This window comes from Sciurus vulgaris (assembly GCF_902686455.1).
Source record: "Sciurus vulgaris genome assembly, chromosome: 10".
Lineage (NCBI taxonomy): Eukaryota > Metazoa > Chordata > Mammalia > Rodentia > Sciuridae > Sciurus > Sciurus vulgaris.
Genome location: NC_136470.1, coordinates 107,498,455 through 107,515,689, shown reverse-complemented (window position 1 = coordinate 107,515,689; position 17,235 = coordinate 107,498,455). Strand labels below are relative to the sequence as shown.

At 35.3% G+C, this 17,235-nt stretch overlaps 1 protein-coding gene across 1 annotated transcript in view; it reads right to left on the bottom strand.

Annotated features, from left to right (window-relative positions):
* BCHE (butyrylcholinesterase) overlaps window positions 1–15,953 on the bottom strand; it is a 108,309-nt gene extending 92,356 nt beyond the window's left edge. The window contains exon 1 of the mRNA XM_079154983.1: window positions 15,678–15,953. The gene's annotated coding sequence lies outside the window, so the exon portion shown is untranslated. The remainder of the gene's footprint in view (window positions 1–15,677) is intronic.
* Between the last annotated feature and the right edge of the window lie 1,282 nt (window positions 15,954–17,235).

The window sequence follows — 17,235 nt, the reverse complement described above, 5'->3', positions numbered from 1 at the left end:
CATTCCTGGTGGGACTGCAAATTGGAGCAACCATTATGGAAAGCAGTATGAAATTTCCTCAGAAAACTTGGAATAGAAACACTATTTAACCCAGCTATTCCACTCTTTGGTTTATACCCAAAGGACTTAAAATTAGCATACTACAGTGACACAGCCACATCAGTGTTTATTGCAGCTTAATTCACAATAACTAATCTGAGGGACCAGCCTAGGTGCTCTTCAACAGATGAATGGATAAAGAAACTGTGGTACATATACACAATGGAATATTACTCAGCCTTAAAGAAGAATGAAATTATAGCATTTGCCAGTAAATGGATAGAGCTGGAGAATGTCATGCTAAGTAAAATAAACCAACCCCAAAGGACCAAAGTTAAAAGTTTTCTCTGATATGCGGGTGCAAATTCACAATAAGGGGGGTGGCTAGTGAAGAATAGAGGTACTTGGATTAGACAGAGGAAAGTGAAAGGAAGGGATGGGGCCTAAGGGTAGGAAGGACAGTAGAATTAATTGGACAATATTACCCTATGTGCATATATGATTAAATGACCAGTGTAATTTGATATCATGTACAGTTACAAGAATGAGAAGTTATACTCCATTTATGTATGATGTGTCAAAATGCATTCTACTGTCATGTATAACTAATTAGAACAAAAAAGAGAAAGTATCCATAAAAAGGAAAGTGGTATTAGTAAAATAAAAACACTAAATGAAAAGGAAAACAGCAAATCAAATACCAAGAAACACTTAGTTAAAAGAAAGATGGAAATAAATATTAAAAATAGAAAATAAAAGATAGATGTAAACGTATTAAGGAAGGGGAAGGTGTGGTATTTGAATATGATTAAACATATTGAAGCTATAGATTAAAATTATGCCATATATCACATAGGAATCTCAGAAGGAAATAACTGAAGAGAAAAAGAATATTTCCAAGAGAATTTTCCAGAATCGATGAAATAAAATTAATTGACTCTGATTTTGAAGAAAAATGATTCTAAGTCCAGAATGAAAATACAAATGCACTTATGAACAATCAGAAAACAATTAGACTGACAGTGAGCTTCCTGAAAAAAAGGACAAAACAATGTAACATACAAATTATTGAGAATGATAGTCTAGACTTTAGACTAGACTATGCCCACCTAAAGTTGTATTTAAGAAGGTGATCTTGGAATAACATTTGGTAAAATTCCCTCATTGTGTTTTCAGCCCAAATAACTTTATTTTTCAAGGTTATAAGCAATTTCTCAGAGATCAAAAATGAAAATTAGCCATTGTAAATACTGAGTAGATGTGAAATATTTATATTGTTGGAGAACAATGTAGTCAGATCTGCTCATAAAAAATAGACGTCGGTCATTTCTTACTGATTTATTTTTAGTTTATTGTAAGTTTAGTTTTAATTATTTCTGAAATTATAAGTAACATTTATTACCTCCTCTCTCTTATTCTAGATATATTTTACAATTTGCACAACTTGCTAAAACACATTGCACTACCAAACAAATTTGTATTTCTGAGAAACTCCAGAGAGAACAATTTGATATCAAAACATAGACAAGAATATACGAAACAGGAGATTATAGCCAAATTCAAACATCACAGAGAAAATGCACACAATTTAAAGGATAGTTGTAGGATTTAAAAATTAAAATACATGAAGTTTCTAAGTACATTAATTATTTATTTCATTATTATCTTAATTTTATATGTTGGAGTATACATTTAAGTTGGTTCAATGTAATATAGTCAATATGAAAGAGAAAGGATAAACCAATGGTCTGGATTAAAGTCCACATTACTTTTTTGTATAATATTTAGTTTACATAGGTAAAATTGATATACAAAAAGTTGACACATTTATCCTTTTTTTTTTTTTTTTTTTTTTTTTCTGGTACTGGGGATTAAACTCAGGGATACTTGACCACTGAGCCACATTCCCAGCCCTATTTTGTATTTTATTTGCAGACAGCATCTCACTGAGTTGCTTAGCACCTTGCTTTTGCTGAGGCTGACTTTGAACTTGACATCCCCCTTCCTCAGCCTCTGGAGCCACTGGGATTAGAGGTGTGAGCCACCACGCCCAGCTGACACATTTAACCTTAAAGAGTTTGGATGTATGCTTACGCCTGTGATACTATCACCACAACCAAAGTACTAAATATATCCATCACCTCCCCCGAGTTTCCTAATGTTCTTTTAGGTGTTGTTCCTTTGTTTACAAATATCTAACAGGAGATTCACTCTTTGAACACATTGTAAAGTGCACAAAGCTGTATTAAGTATAGACAATAGGTTGCCCAGTAGATCTATGGAAACTTTTCCTCTTGCATAACAGAAACTTAAGAAGTAATTCAGAAATAATTGCCATGTACCCCTTCTCCAGCCCCAGCCAACCACCTTGAATTCTGTGTTTCTATGAGTCTGACAATTGTATATAGCTCATATGCTATGGTCTGAATGTACCTCCAAAATTCAAATGTTGGAAACCGAATCACTAGTGCCAGAGCAGTGGGAGGTGTTCTGATCATGAGGGTTTTGCCCTCACAAATGCTGGAGCAATGCCTTTATAAAGGGGCTTAGGAGTGAGGGTTTTTCCCGTCTAGTTCCTTCATCAATGACCTGTGAAGACGTAGCATTCTTCCCATCTAGAGCACACAATATTTAAGATGCTATCTTGGAAGCACAGAGTACCACTCCTCAAATGTCACTCTTGATTTTGGACTTCTCAGCCTCCAAAATAATGAAATATAAATTTCTGTTCTTTATAAAACAGTCTGTGTTTGTTTTAGTCAGCTTTTTCACAGGTATGATTAAGAGACTGACTAGAACAACTTTAGAGGAGGAAAAGTTTATTTGAGGGCTCATAGTTTCTAAGGTCTCAGTCCTTACACAGTCAAATCCATGTGAGGCAGAACAGCATGAACATCAGTGGTGGAAGAGTGTGGCAGAGGGAAGTGGCTCACATGATGATAGAAAGCAGAGTAAGACTCTAGATATGGATTAGATATATAGGATATAATATCTTATCGTTTTGATCTATATTTTCTTGATGATCAATGATTACCTTTTCATATAACTGGTGACCAATTTTATGTCTTTCTTAAAAAAATGTGAATTTGTGCCATTAGCCGAGTTTTAATTTTTCCTCCAAAATGTTTCTTATTTAAGATGTAAAGTCAATTTTCTTTCTAAAATGCAACTATTGTTGTTATAATCGGAACTTCCTTCTTTTCAAAGAAGAGGCTTATATAATTTTAGTACCATAAAATTATATAAAACCCTTTATAGAGTTAAACTATTTTGCATCTCACAGATTGTTGTTGAAAGAATTATTAAATATACACTCTGAAAATGAGATTTTGATTCCAAAAAAAGGAGGAAGATACAAAAAACTCAAGTGAGGGAGTAAAGAAAATTATGGAGTGCAATACAACTTGCATATTAGAAGATAAATGACTATAAAACATCATAAACTAATATTAACAGACTAATTTTATGAGATTAAAACAATACAGTTTAACTTCTACACAGAAATAAACTTGAAAGATTGATCAAGTTAAACTAATGGAAGATCTATTAATTATCCTGGAAAACAGCAAAGATATCAATTTACCAGTTTTAGAAAAATAAAAATACAGAATTATAAATTATTATAATACAAAAGATACAGGCACAAATTTTTTTTAAAAGCAGAGAACATTTGATAAATCAAATTAAAAATTGGAAAGAACAAGCCGGGAGTAGTGGTGCATGCCTAATCCTAGTGGCTCTGGAGGCTGAAGCAGGAGGATCATGAGTTGAAAGCCAGCCTCAGCAACAGCAAGACACTCAGCAACTCAGTGAGACCCTGTCTCTAAATAAAATACAAAATAGGGCTGGGGGTGTGGCTCAGTGGTCGAGTGCCCCTGAGTTCAATTCCTGGTAACCCCTCCCCAAAAGCTGGAAAGAACAAAAAGCAGAGAAATTTGTAGTAAAATAGACACAAAATTTGTTGTCAAAAATAGATCCAATTGTAATTAAAACCTAAGAAAGGATCAAACTAGATCTATTTTAAAAACTGAATCAAATAACATTAAAACGAAAGATCTATAAATTGAATTTTTATTTTATTCTATTTTACATTTATTTATTTATTTTGTACGACTGGAGATTGAACCCAGTGGTACTCTACCACTGAGCTGTTCCTCCAGTCCCCCCTTTTTTAAATTATGAGAAAGGATCCCACTAAGTTGCCTAGGTTGCACTTGAACATGATATCCTCATACCTCTACTTCCCTACTAACTCGGATTAGAGGCCTGTGCCACTGTGCCTGGCTATAAATTGAATTTTTAAAAAGAAAATTTATTCCATTTACAAGATACATACCTAAATATGTTAAAATTTTTTGGAAGTAGAATGGAAAACTTTAGACCATACAAATACTAATTAAGGTACAGCTATGGAACAATAGATATAAGGGGTAAAATTAAAACTATAGATAAAAATGATAATTATATAATGATAGAATCATTAATTTCGTTGAAATATATAATAATTTAGAATCCACAGGTCCCATGAATAAAAGTTCAATAAATAAAAAGCATACACTGGTGGTACAAGATGGGATATTGGGCAAATATGTTTATACATATATCTCAGAAATCATTTCATTAAGCAGATTGAAATACAGGAATCTTGAATATTAGAAATATTATAATAAGAAAGCTAATCTAAACTGGATGCAATGGTGTATGCCTGTAATTCCAGGACCTCCGGTGGCTGAGGAAGGAGGAACACAAGTTCAAGGCCAGCCTCAGCAATTTAGCAAGACCCTAGGCAACTTAGTGAGATACTGTCTCAAAATAAAAAAATAAATAAATAAAATGAAGGTTTGGGACATGGCTTAGGGGGTTAAGCACCTGTGGGTTTAATCCCCACTACCAAAAAAAAAAAATAGCTAATCTAATAGAAATATATATATAGTCTGAGTCTCCAAAATAGAGAAATTCTGGGACCTCTTCCACATTTAGTTACTATTACATCACAAAAAAGATACATCAAAATACCAAATAATTTCTAGTACAGGCCAAGTTTTCTGATGGCAGTTCAATATAATTAAGAAATGGACCCCAAAATAATTACCTCATAGGATGGGAACTTAAAAACCACTGATAAACTATTCTGTGATCAAAAAAATGAGTCAAATAATAATACAAAATGTTTAGTGTGTAACAATAGCACCACAGACTGAACTATGGCAACTGAATTGATATATTAAAAGGAAATTCAGGGAGGTAGCAAAAGATGAGGGCTGAATGAGCGACTTCTGTGATCATCTCTTAGTAGTCACGTCAAATTAAACATCTCTTCATGCACCACACTACTTTCACAAGAACTAAGGAAATCAACTGAGAGAACATAATGTCTGTCTTTAGTATTAAAAAAAAATGTCCAAAGACATAATGAAGAAGGCAGGAAGTAAAGAGTTGCCCACTTGACTTGCCTACCAATACCAAGCAACCCAGATCAGAGATACCATATTCTGCTTGGGGGAAGAAGAGAGAATAAAGTTTGGGGCTTGGATTTGAAACACACTTCCAGGGCTACCACAGTGAAATTCAAGAGTGGGCAAAGATTCATGACCCCTACTGTCAAGACAATACTTACAGACTAAACTCATGGAATTTCTTTTAGTCAGGTGACTGACAGCCTCAACCACTTTTCTAACCATGGACATTAGAATGGGGAACAAAATTTTACCTTTTCTGGAACAGGGCAAAGAAGGTAGTATAGGACCTTACCTTGAGGCTCAGCAGCCTTTCCATGGTGAGATCAAGCACCCAGCACAAAATGAAGGCCAGGTCAAAACTCACAGACACAGCTTCTAGATCCATTCATCATCAGGCAGAAATGTGTGTACTGTTGGGACAGACTTACATTTGAATCTGTGTCATTTCCAGCCTTAGAATAGGTCTGGGACACACCTACTGTGATCCCATAACCATGATTGTCACTATGGTTGTGAGACTCAAGTTCAAACCAACTTAGCATCAGACTGGTGGCTAGGAGATTGCTTGTACCACTCTTCCACAACCTCAGGCAGTATAGCTATCATCAGACCAGTTCTCACAGATTCTCATAGAAGAGACATGTGCCATGGTGGGATGGAGTTGTGTTTTTACTTACATCACTAGCAGCTATGTTGTGGGCCTGAGTACACTACTGAGACTATGCAGTTCCTTGCAACTATGTGACTCAGTCACAACCCATTTTAGCATCAGCCTAGGTAGCCAAGGGACTTTCTTCACTAAAATAATCCAGAACTTAAGCAGAATAGTTCTTGTGCAAGAACTATATGCTGGAATAGGATAGGTTGTAAGCACATGGTTTTGTCCTGGAACTTAGTCCTGGGATGACAAAAACTAATATCAGATAGAGGCTGTGAACCCCATACCTCGGCCCGCATGTGGATGGAGCCTCTGAAACAGTTCCAGTGCCAGGGGAAGACCTGCAGCAATAATCTGTCAGACTTCTATTCCAATTAGCCTCTTATGTCATGACTCTATCTCAGCAATAGGCAGAACATAGCACCAGGGACCTTGGTCCTAAGGCTTGTGCCATTCTTGGTGGGCTTTTGGTTCAGGGTGTAACACAACTTGCAACATTACTGGATGTAGGTGTGATGTGGTAGCCCGAGGTTAATCCATCCAGGGTGATTCTGTTCAAAGATGGACAAAATCCTGCAATATCTGCTCACGGGATAGTAACCAACAACCAGGCATCTGGGTCTACCCTAGTTTAAGAGAGAGGTTTGTGAGAGCAGATTACTTTTTCTGGGTACTCACCCAGTTCTTCTACAATAACACACCAATAGTGTACTTGGGACAAACCTGAACTTGGATTACCATTTAGTACCAACTGACAAGTCACAAATAGTGGACTCCTGACAAACTTAGGCTTAGGGGTCATCTAATGCTGAAACTGTGGAAATGACTAAGGGCTAAATAGCTTATTTAGAATTTTTAGAGATAGGCACAAAAAAAAAATTCAGATTAGGAAGACTGGAATAAGTAAAAGATCCTTCAATTCCCCAACAATATGTATGCCACCAAGCATCAAGAACTCTCAGGAAAACATGGCCTCATCTACCACATAAAACAAGGAGAGAATAAAAGAATGGACAGGTAATAATTAGCATGGAAGAATTCTTAGAAAGAAAATTAAACCAGTTTAAGAAAAGTCGACAAGCTTGAAGAAAACAGAGATATATTTCATTATGCTGACAGAGAAGCATAGCAGAGTGGGATGATACTTTTCGCATTATTGAAAGAAAAATCTAGCGACTGAAAACATTATACTTAGCAAAGCTATCCTTTAGAAATGAAGAAAAAGCAGGATCCAAGATGGCGGACTAGAGGGTGATTGCATCACCCATTGCTCCGGAACTCAGGATTCAAGAAGGGGAGGTATTGAGAGACTCTGACCAACATAGAGATGTGGGGTGAGTCTCTCCCACCAGGTGAAGCTTGGCCAGAGCGGCAGGCCCGGACAGGGGGCAGCTTCTTGGAGGAGGGCAGGGCAGCGAGAGACTTCCCCAAGCAGCCCTGCTTCTTCCCGCAGCAGGTGCTATCCACAGCCAGCTTCTCGGAGCAGGCCCCCAGTGAGAGCTTTTCCACACAGAGCCAACCCCAAGCTCTGAACCCAGGGGCAGGCCCCGGCCCGCAGGCAGCTTCTGGGACCAAGGCAGGACAGCGAGAGGCTTTCCCTGAGCAACACAGCTACCTCTGGCAGCAACAGGCCCTGTCTACAGCCAGCTTCTCAGAGCAGGCCCGCCCAGTGAGAGGATTTCCACACAGAACCAGCCCACAGCCCTGGACCCAGTAGCGGGTTAGGGGCAGCTTTCTTCAGAAGCACTGCATTAACAAATTCCTCCAAGACTTCAGGCTACTGAAGGCTGGGAGGTGATATACTGGAAATCTACAGGGACACTATAAGCCAATAGAGGAAATCTGTAACATCTCAGAGTCCCACTGATATCTGACCAATATGAGAAACCAAGGGAAGAAAATGTCCCAAACAAACCTAGATACTATATCAATAACCCAATGACAGCACAGCAGAAGAAATGTCAGAAAGGGAGTTCAGAATGTACATAATTAAAACAATCAGGGAAGCAAACAAGGAGATGAAAGAGCAAATGCAGGCGTTGAAGGATGAGATGAAAGAGCAAATGCAGGCATTAAATGATTGCACCAATCAACACTTAAAAGAGCAAAAACAGGAAGCAAAAGATCATTTCAATAAAGAGTTAGAGATACTGAAAAAAAAAAAAAACAAAAAAAAACAGAAATCCTTGAAATGAAGGAAACAATAAACCAAGTTAAAAACTCCATAGAAAGCATAGCCAATAGGATAGAACACCTGGAAGACAGAACCTCAGACACTGATGTCAAAATATTTAATCTTGAAAACAAAATTGACCAAATAGAGAAGATGGTAAGAAATCATGAGCAGAATTTACAAGAATTATGGGATATCATAAAAAGGCCAAATTTAAGAATTATTGGAACTGAGGAAGGCTTAGAGAAGCAAACCAAAGGAATGAACAATATATTCAATGAAATAATATCAGAAAATTTCCCAAATCTGAAGAATGAAATGTAAAAACAAGGTCCAAGAGGCTTATAGGACTCCAAATATACAAAATTACAACAGATCCACACCAAGGCACATTATTATGAAAATACCTAACATACAAAATAAAGATAGAAATTAAAGGCTGTAAGAGAAAAGAATCAAATTACATTCAGGGGGAAACCAATAAGACTATCAGCAGATTTTTCAATCCAGACACTAAAAGCTAGAAGGGCCTGGAACAACATTTACCAAGCACTGAAAGAAAATGGATGCAAACCAAGAATATTATACCCAACAAAACTTACTTTCAGATTCGACGATGAAATAAAATCCTTCCATGATAAACAAAAGCTAAAAGAATTTACAAAAAGAAAGCCAGCATTACAGAACATTCTCAGCAAAATATTCCATGAGGAAGAGATGAAAAATAATGATGCAAATCAGCAATGGAAGGAACTAGCCTAAAGGAATAGCCAACTAAAGGAGAAACCAAATCATGTCAAAAAACAAAATTGAGTCAAATGACTGGGAATACAAATCATATCACAATAATAACCCTGAATTTTAATGGCCTGAACTCATCAATCAAAAGACATAGACTGGCAGAATGAATTAAAAAGAAAAGTCCAACAATATGCTGCCTGCAAGAGACTCATCTCATAGAAAGAGATACTAACAGACTAAACATTAAAGGATGGGAAAAAACATACCATGCACATGGACTCAGCAAAAAAGCTGGTGTATCCATCCTCATATCAGATAATGTGGATGTCAATCCAAAATTAGTCAGAAGAGATAAAGAAGGACATTACATACTGCTTAAGAGAAGCATAAATCAGCAAGACATAACAATCATAAACATCTATGCCCCGAATATTGGCTCATCCATGTACGTCAAACAAATCCTTCTCAATTCCAGAAATCAAATAGAGCACAACACAATAATACTAGGCGGTTTTAACACACCTCTCACACCACTGGATAGATCTTCCAAACAAAAATTGAATAAAGAAACCATAGATCTCAATAACACATCAACAATTTAGACTTTACAGACATATGTAGAATATACCATCCAACAAAGAACGAATACACTTTCTTCTCAGCAGCACATGGATCCTTCTCTAAAATAGACCATATATAATGCCACAAAGGTAATGTAAGCAAATACAAGAAGATAGAGACACTACCTTGTATTCTATCAGATCATAATGGATTGAAATTAGAAATAAATGAAAGAGTAAAAAACAGAAGCTACTTCAACACCTGGAGATTAAACAATATGCTATTACATGATGAATGGATAACAGAAGATATTAGGAAGGAAATTAAAAAATTCTTAGAGGTAAATGAGAACAAAGAAACATCATATCAAAATCTTTGGGACACTATGAGAGGAAAATTTATTTCATGGAGCGCATTCAATAAAAGAAGTAAAAATCAAGAAATAGACGACTTAACACTACAGCTCAAAGCCCTAGAAAAAGAAGAGCAGACCAACACCAATAGTAGTAGAAGACAGGAAATAGTTAAAATCAGAGCCGAAATCAATGAAATTGAAACAAAAGAAACAATCGAAAAAATTAACAAAATAAAGAGTTGGTTCTTTGAAAAAATAAACAAAATTGATAAACCCTTAGCCACACTAACAAAGAGAAAGAGAGAGAAAACTCAAATTACTAAAATTCGGAATGGACAAGGAAATATCACAACAGACACGAGTGAAAAACAAAACATAATTAGAAGCTATTTTGAAAATCTATACTCCAACAAAACAGAAAACCTCAAAGACATCAACAAGTTTCTAGAAATATATGAATTACCTAATCTGAATCAGGAGAACATACACAACTCAAATAAATCAATTTCAAGCAATGAAATAGAAGAAGTCATCAAAAGCCTACCAACAAAGAAAATTCTGGGATCAGATGCGTTCTCAGCCGAGTTCTACAAAACCTTTAAAGAAGAGCTCATTCCAATACTTCTCAAAGTATTCCATGAAATAGAAGAGGAGGGAACCCTCCCAATCTCATTCTGTGAAGCCAATATCACCCTGATACCTAAACCAGACAGAGACACATTGAGGAAAGAAAATTACAGACCAATATCCTTAATGATAATCGACACAAAATTTCTCAAGAAAATTTTAGCAAATCGCATACAAAAATATATTAAAAAGATAGTGCACCACGATCAACTGGGTTTCATCCCAGGGATGCAAGGATGGCTCAACATCTGGAAATCAATGAATGTCATTCACCATATCAACAGTCTTAAAGTTAAGAATCACATGATTATTTTGAAGATGCAGAAAAAGCATTTGATAAAATCAGCATCCCTTCATGCTCAAAACACTAAAAAAAATAGGAATAGTGGGAACATTCCTTAACATTGTAAAGACCATCTACGCTAATCCCATTGCCAATATCATTCTAAATGGTGGAAAACTGAAAGCATTCCCCTTAAAAAACTGGAACAAGGCAGGGATGCCCTCTTTCACCACTTCTATTCAACATCATCCTTGAAACTCTAGCCATAGCAATTAGACAAACCCAAGAAATTAAAGGGATACAGATAGGAAAAGAAGAACTCAAACTATCCCTGTTCGCTGATGACATAATTATATATTTAGAGGAACCAGGAAATTCCACCAGAAAACTTTTAGAACTCATAAATGAATTCAGTAAAGTAGCAGGTTACAAGATCAATGCTCATAAATCCAATGTATTTTTATACATAAGTGATGAATCTTCAAAAAGAGAAGTTAGGAAAACTACCCCATTCACAGTAGCCTGGAAAAAAATAAAATACTTGGGAATCAATCTCACAAAAGAGGTGAAAGACCTCTACAATGAGAACTACAGAACACTAAAGAAATTAAAGAAAACATTAGAAGATGGAAAGATCTCCCATGTCCTTGGATATGCAGAATTAATATTGTCAAAATGGCCATACTACCAAAAGTGCTATACAGATTCAATGCAATTCCAATTAAAATTCCAGTGACGTACCTTACAGAAATAGAGCAAGCAAGTATGAAATTCATCTGGAAGAATAAGAAACCCAGAATACCTAAAGCAATCCTTAGCTGGAAGAGTGAAGCAGGGGGTTTCTCAATACCAGATGTTCAACTATACTACAAACAATAGTAACAAAAATGGCATGGTACTAAAATAGACAGGTAGATCAATGGTACGAAATAGAGGCCATGGAAACAAACCCAAATAAATACAATTTTCTCATATTAGACAAAGGGGCCAAAAATATGCAATGGAGAAAAGATAGCCTCTTTGACAAATGGTGCTGGAAAAACTGGAAATCCATATGCAACAGAATGAAATTAAATCCCTATCTCTTACCCTGCACAAAACTCAACTCAAAATGGATCAAGGACCTCAGAATCAGACCAGAGACCCTGCATCTTATAGAAGAAAAAGTAGGTCCAAATCTTCAACATGTCGGCTTAGGATCAGACTTCCTTAACAGGACTCCCATAGTGCAAGAAATAAAAGCAAGAAGCAACAACTGGGATACATTCAAACTAAAAAGCTTTCTCTCAACAAAGGAAACTATCAGCAATGTGAAGAGAGAGAGCCTACAGAGTGGGAGAAAATCTTTGCCACTCATACTTCAGATAGAGCACAAATTTCCAGAATATATAAAGAACTCAAAAAAACGCTACACCAAGAATACAAATAATCCAATCAACAAATTGACTAAGGAAATGAACGGACACTTCACAGAAGAAGATCTATAAGCAATAAACAGATATATGAAAAAATGTTCAACATCTTTAGTAATAAGAGAAATGCAAATCAAAACCACACTAAGATTCCATCTCACCCCAATTAGAATGACAATCATCAAGAACACAAGCAACAATAGGAGTTGGCGAGGATGTGGGGAAAAAGGTACACTCATGCATTGCTGGTGGGGTTGCAAATTAGTGCAGCCACTCTGGAAAGCAGTATGGAGATTCCTCAGAAAGCTTGGAATGGACCCACCATTTGACCCAGCTATCCCACTCCTTGGCCTATACCCAAAGAACTTAAAATCAGCATACTGCAGAGATACAGCCACATCAATGTTCATAGCGGCTCAATTCACAGTAGCCAGATTATGGACCAACCTAGATATCCTTCAATTGATGAATGGATAAAGAAACTGTGGTATATATATACAATGGAGTATTACGCCACCATAAAGAATGATAAAATTATGGCATTTACAGGCAAATAGATGAAATTGGAGAATATCATGTTAAGTGAGATAAGCCAATCTCAAAAAACCAAAGGATAATGATCTCACTGATAAGTGGATGATGACACATAATGGGGGGTAGGAGGGGGGCAAGAATGGAGGAAGGAAAGACTATATAGAGGGAAAAGAGGGGTGGGAGGGGTGGGGGGAAGGGAAAAAATAACAGAATGAATCAAACAACATTGCCCTAGGTAAATTTATGTTTACACAAATGGTATGCCTTTACGCCATGTACAAACAGAGAAACAACATGTATCCCATTTGTTTACAATAAAAAAAAAAAAAAAGAAATGAAGAAAAGGAGATACGAAGGCACTCCCAGGCAAACAAAAGCATACAGAATTTATCTCCATCTGAACTGTTATACAAGAAATGTTAAAGGACAGTCTTCGAACAGAATGAAAGAAACATTAATGAGTAAGAGGAAAACACAGGAAGGTAAAAATCTCATGGTAGGTGTAATTATACAAACTCAGGTTGTTCTAATTTTGTAAGCATAGTGAGCAAACATTTACACTTTTAGTATGAAGACTAAAAAACAACAATTAAATTATAGTAAACAATTTGTATGTCAAGTAATTTAGAAAGGTATAAAATGAGATATCAAAAAATAAAAATGTGAGGAAGAATGGAATAGAAGCAACGAGCTTTTTTTTAATTAGGAAGCTTTTCCTCTTTTGTTTTTTGTTTCCTTTAAGACTAAGATCTTAAAATCATTTTAATTTTCTCTCATTTAAAAATCCCTTACTGTATTCCAATAACTAAAATGAACTAGAACATAAGAAATAGTATATATTGGAATCTAAATGAATTAAATAGAAGTAAGTGGGAACAAATAGAGAACAAGAACATCAGAATGAAGTTCTTTGAAATATATCTATAATGTATCTGGGAATAAATAAGTATGTTGAAGTATGAAATTTGTGAAATAAAGGTATTTTTACTTTATTAAGGATATACATAGAAGATTTTTCTTACTGAAAGTAGAAAAGTGTAGCTTGTCCAAATATGAATAACTCAATGCTGTAAAACTGACTGAAAAAACGCATTTGTTTAAGACACAATACTATTTTAATAAATTTTAAGTACATACTAGTTTTGGTTTATTGATACATATTTTTTGTTTAGATAAATTTAATATTTAGAGAATTGCTTTCTCTGGAGAGGGAAATAATATATATTTATTGAATTTGTTCTTGATTCCACCACAGCCCATTTAAAATTTTAAATTATAAACATATTTGTAAACTTATTTATTTATTTTTTACCTCTGTTTTTCTCTCAGGGAAAGACCGTAAAAAATGAAAATGGGACCAAGTCTGTTTATTTGGCTTCTTGCATTCAGCACTAACAGCACATCGCTAGTGTTCATTACATATGTAAAAAATTGAGTAAATGCTTGTATCCCCTCAAACACATTTATTTTATTTTTCTAAATTATTTAAATTATTTAGAATTATAAATTATTATATAAATTAAATTATAAATTATATAAAATTTATCTTTTTAAATTTTCATTTATAAAAATTTCTATTTTCCATTTAACTATTTATTGACACATTTATGCTTTAGATATTCAATGCAGACTTTCCCTATTCCATTCCAATTAAATCACATTGTATATTTTCTTCTATTGTCATGTATTTAAAAATCTGTATAAAATTACTTTCTCCCCCTGGTGTTCTGAAGTTTAGAGCAAAATAGTTGGCATAAGTAACTTTCTAATTTTAATTTAACCACCATTCCCTTTAGTATGTACACTCATCATACAAAATGCAAATTGCTATTGATTCCCTTTTCTGCTTTACTGTTCTGTATTTTCTCTCGCATCTACCACACTATTTTATTATATGGATCTTCAAAATATATCTGAGGATACATTTTAACAAAGGAATCTGGGCTTCTGGTTTTTTTTTTTTTTTTTTTTTTTTTTTTTACCAGTGAAATTTCAATTAGTTTTCAAGCTTAAAAAATAATCTAATGATATAGCTATCCATTAGAATTGATCCTATTCAAGAGCAACAGAAAACCTAATATCAGCTTAAGTCAGTATGTGTTTTATTTTTTCTTACATAATAGAGAAGATGGAGGTACAAAACCATGGAAGATGTTTTTAGCATTCCATGTTGCTGCCCTAAACAAAATGAGAGTTTTGTTAGTAAGGAAAAGGCCAAATTTATATGGAAAAGGAAACTATTTTATTGATGCATATTAATTACAGAGAATGATGAATTTATTGTGGCATATTCATGCATACATAGAAACATAATTTGATAAATTTAACTGCCCAATACCTTTCCTCTCCCCACTCCTCCTTCCCCAAACCCCTTTCTCTATCCTACTGTTCTCCCTTCTAGTTTTACGAAGTCCATCTTTTTAATTTTCTTTTTAGCTTTCCTATATAAGAAAAACATGATATTTTTCCCTTCAAATCTAAGTAATGTCTTTCACACAGCATAGTCATTTCCAAAATTCCATCAATTCGTTTCATTAATTAAGAAAAAAAAACTTTGCTTTTTTGCAACCAGAGATTTTGCATAAGAAAATGGGATACTTCTCCATTTATTTATTAAGATACCTTAGTAAGAGATAATGTAAGACAGTAATATATATTTAAAGTTGTATCTTGGATTCTGTACATTTTCTGTGTTGTCTGGTAATATCTTACCTATTACTAATAGTTTATAAATATAAATAGCCACAGAAATATTTAGATTGCTTTTGTTAATCACATTTCTTATTCCCAAAACACAAATTGTAGTGTCAATGATGATTAGATTCCTCTTCTCACCTGGATTTAAGTAAGAGCATCAGTGAGACATACTTCTGTTTCTGTTGTGACAAGATGCAAACTGAAGGTGGTCCAAGCAGCAACTTTCAACGCAGGGGTGAGCAGGTGCTTGTTGAAGGCCAGTCACTCTTGTCCTGTGTCCCTCATGGGCAAGGGAAAGGGTTACTGTAGAAGGGATGGGCTGGCCATGAAATAAAAGGCTAATGAAATTTATCAAGAAAACTGTCAGGCAACAAAATTATCTTTGAAGCAGGGGCATGACAATTGAGCCGTCTATCAGGGTCTGGCTCTAACAAAGGAAGGAGCCTGTGCTTGGTTTATTTATAGTGGTACAGATCAAAAGGGGGAGGGTGGGAACGTCTTCCGTGAAAAACAGGATAAGGGGTGGAGTCAAGCAAGCCATTTGGCTCTAAGGGGTCGTTCCCACATCCAGGGCCTGCATTTGAACTTCCCACGTGGACCAATGCAGGGAATCCACATGACTCAGGCAATTTCTAAGCCCAGATTTTCCTCTCTAATAGCTCAACCAAGCTTGGTCCCTATCCAGGACATGGGTGGCTTCCTACCAGTCGCAGTAATGCTGAGGAAGAATGACCATATCACAACAGCTCTTTGCTTTTGAAGCAAAATATGATTAGTCCTATTTCCATTTTTTCCTTTTTGTCTGTATCACTCAAAAAAGAATAGGCATTCTTAAGTGAAAATTGTACTCTGTCCATGCTTATTTCAGGTAAAATATTGAATAGAGTGGGGCAAGTGGAGGAAAAATGAAGAAACGCTCTTGAGTCAATACCCTTACCACTTCCTAAGGGCCCACCATCTCGTATCTGAGTTTACAGAATGGACTTCATTTTTGTTCACCTTTGTATTCACAGCACTTTGCAAATGCCTTGACAGAGAGTAGATACATAGTAGAAAAATTTGGTAGTTGCTTGAATATATTAATGAATGTGTACAATGTGTGGATCATTTTTCTTTGAACTACTTTAAATGTACAGTGCCTCTTTCTCTAAGTTTCATCCTTAGGAAGGGAACTCACACATTTTTAAAAGATGTTTCTCATCACTCGGGACTTCTTTTGAAGCTATTCATCTGTTCGAGGTGGTTATCTACTATGGGGATGTATCAGTACTGTTTTCTGAGCCAGTTTTATTCCAGCTGGAGACACACAGAGAAGCAATTTATTTGAAGGTTAGACATGTCCCTTTTGTCTAAGAGAAACAATACAGGAAGTGTAATATCAAATTCAGGAAGGATATTTTGAACTAGTCTCATATATTCACAGGATGTGTTGTACTGATGGTGGTAACCATGAGGTACAATGGTAGAGAGCCTGTTCATGAGATGGATGGGTTTGCTTATGCATTATGTAATTATTTAATTGCAGCTGCAATCAACATCTTATCATTTTTGGTTTGAAGAAAGTTTGCATAAAATTCCACTGCAAATTATTTATGATATTTTCAAAGTTTATCCTTCCTAATATTTGAGAACTATTTTAATCAGAATTCAAGTTAATTGAATTTACAATATTTAATGGGTCTCAGTTTTTAAATTA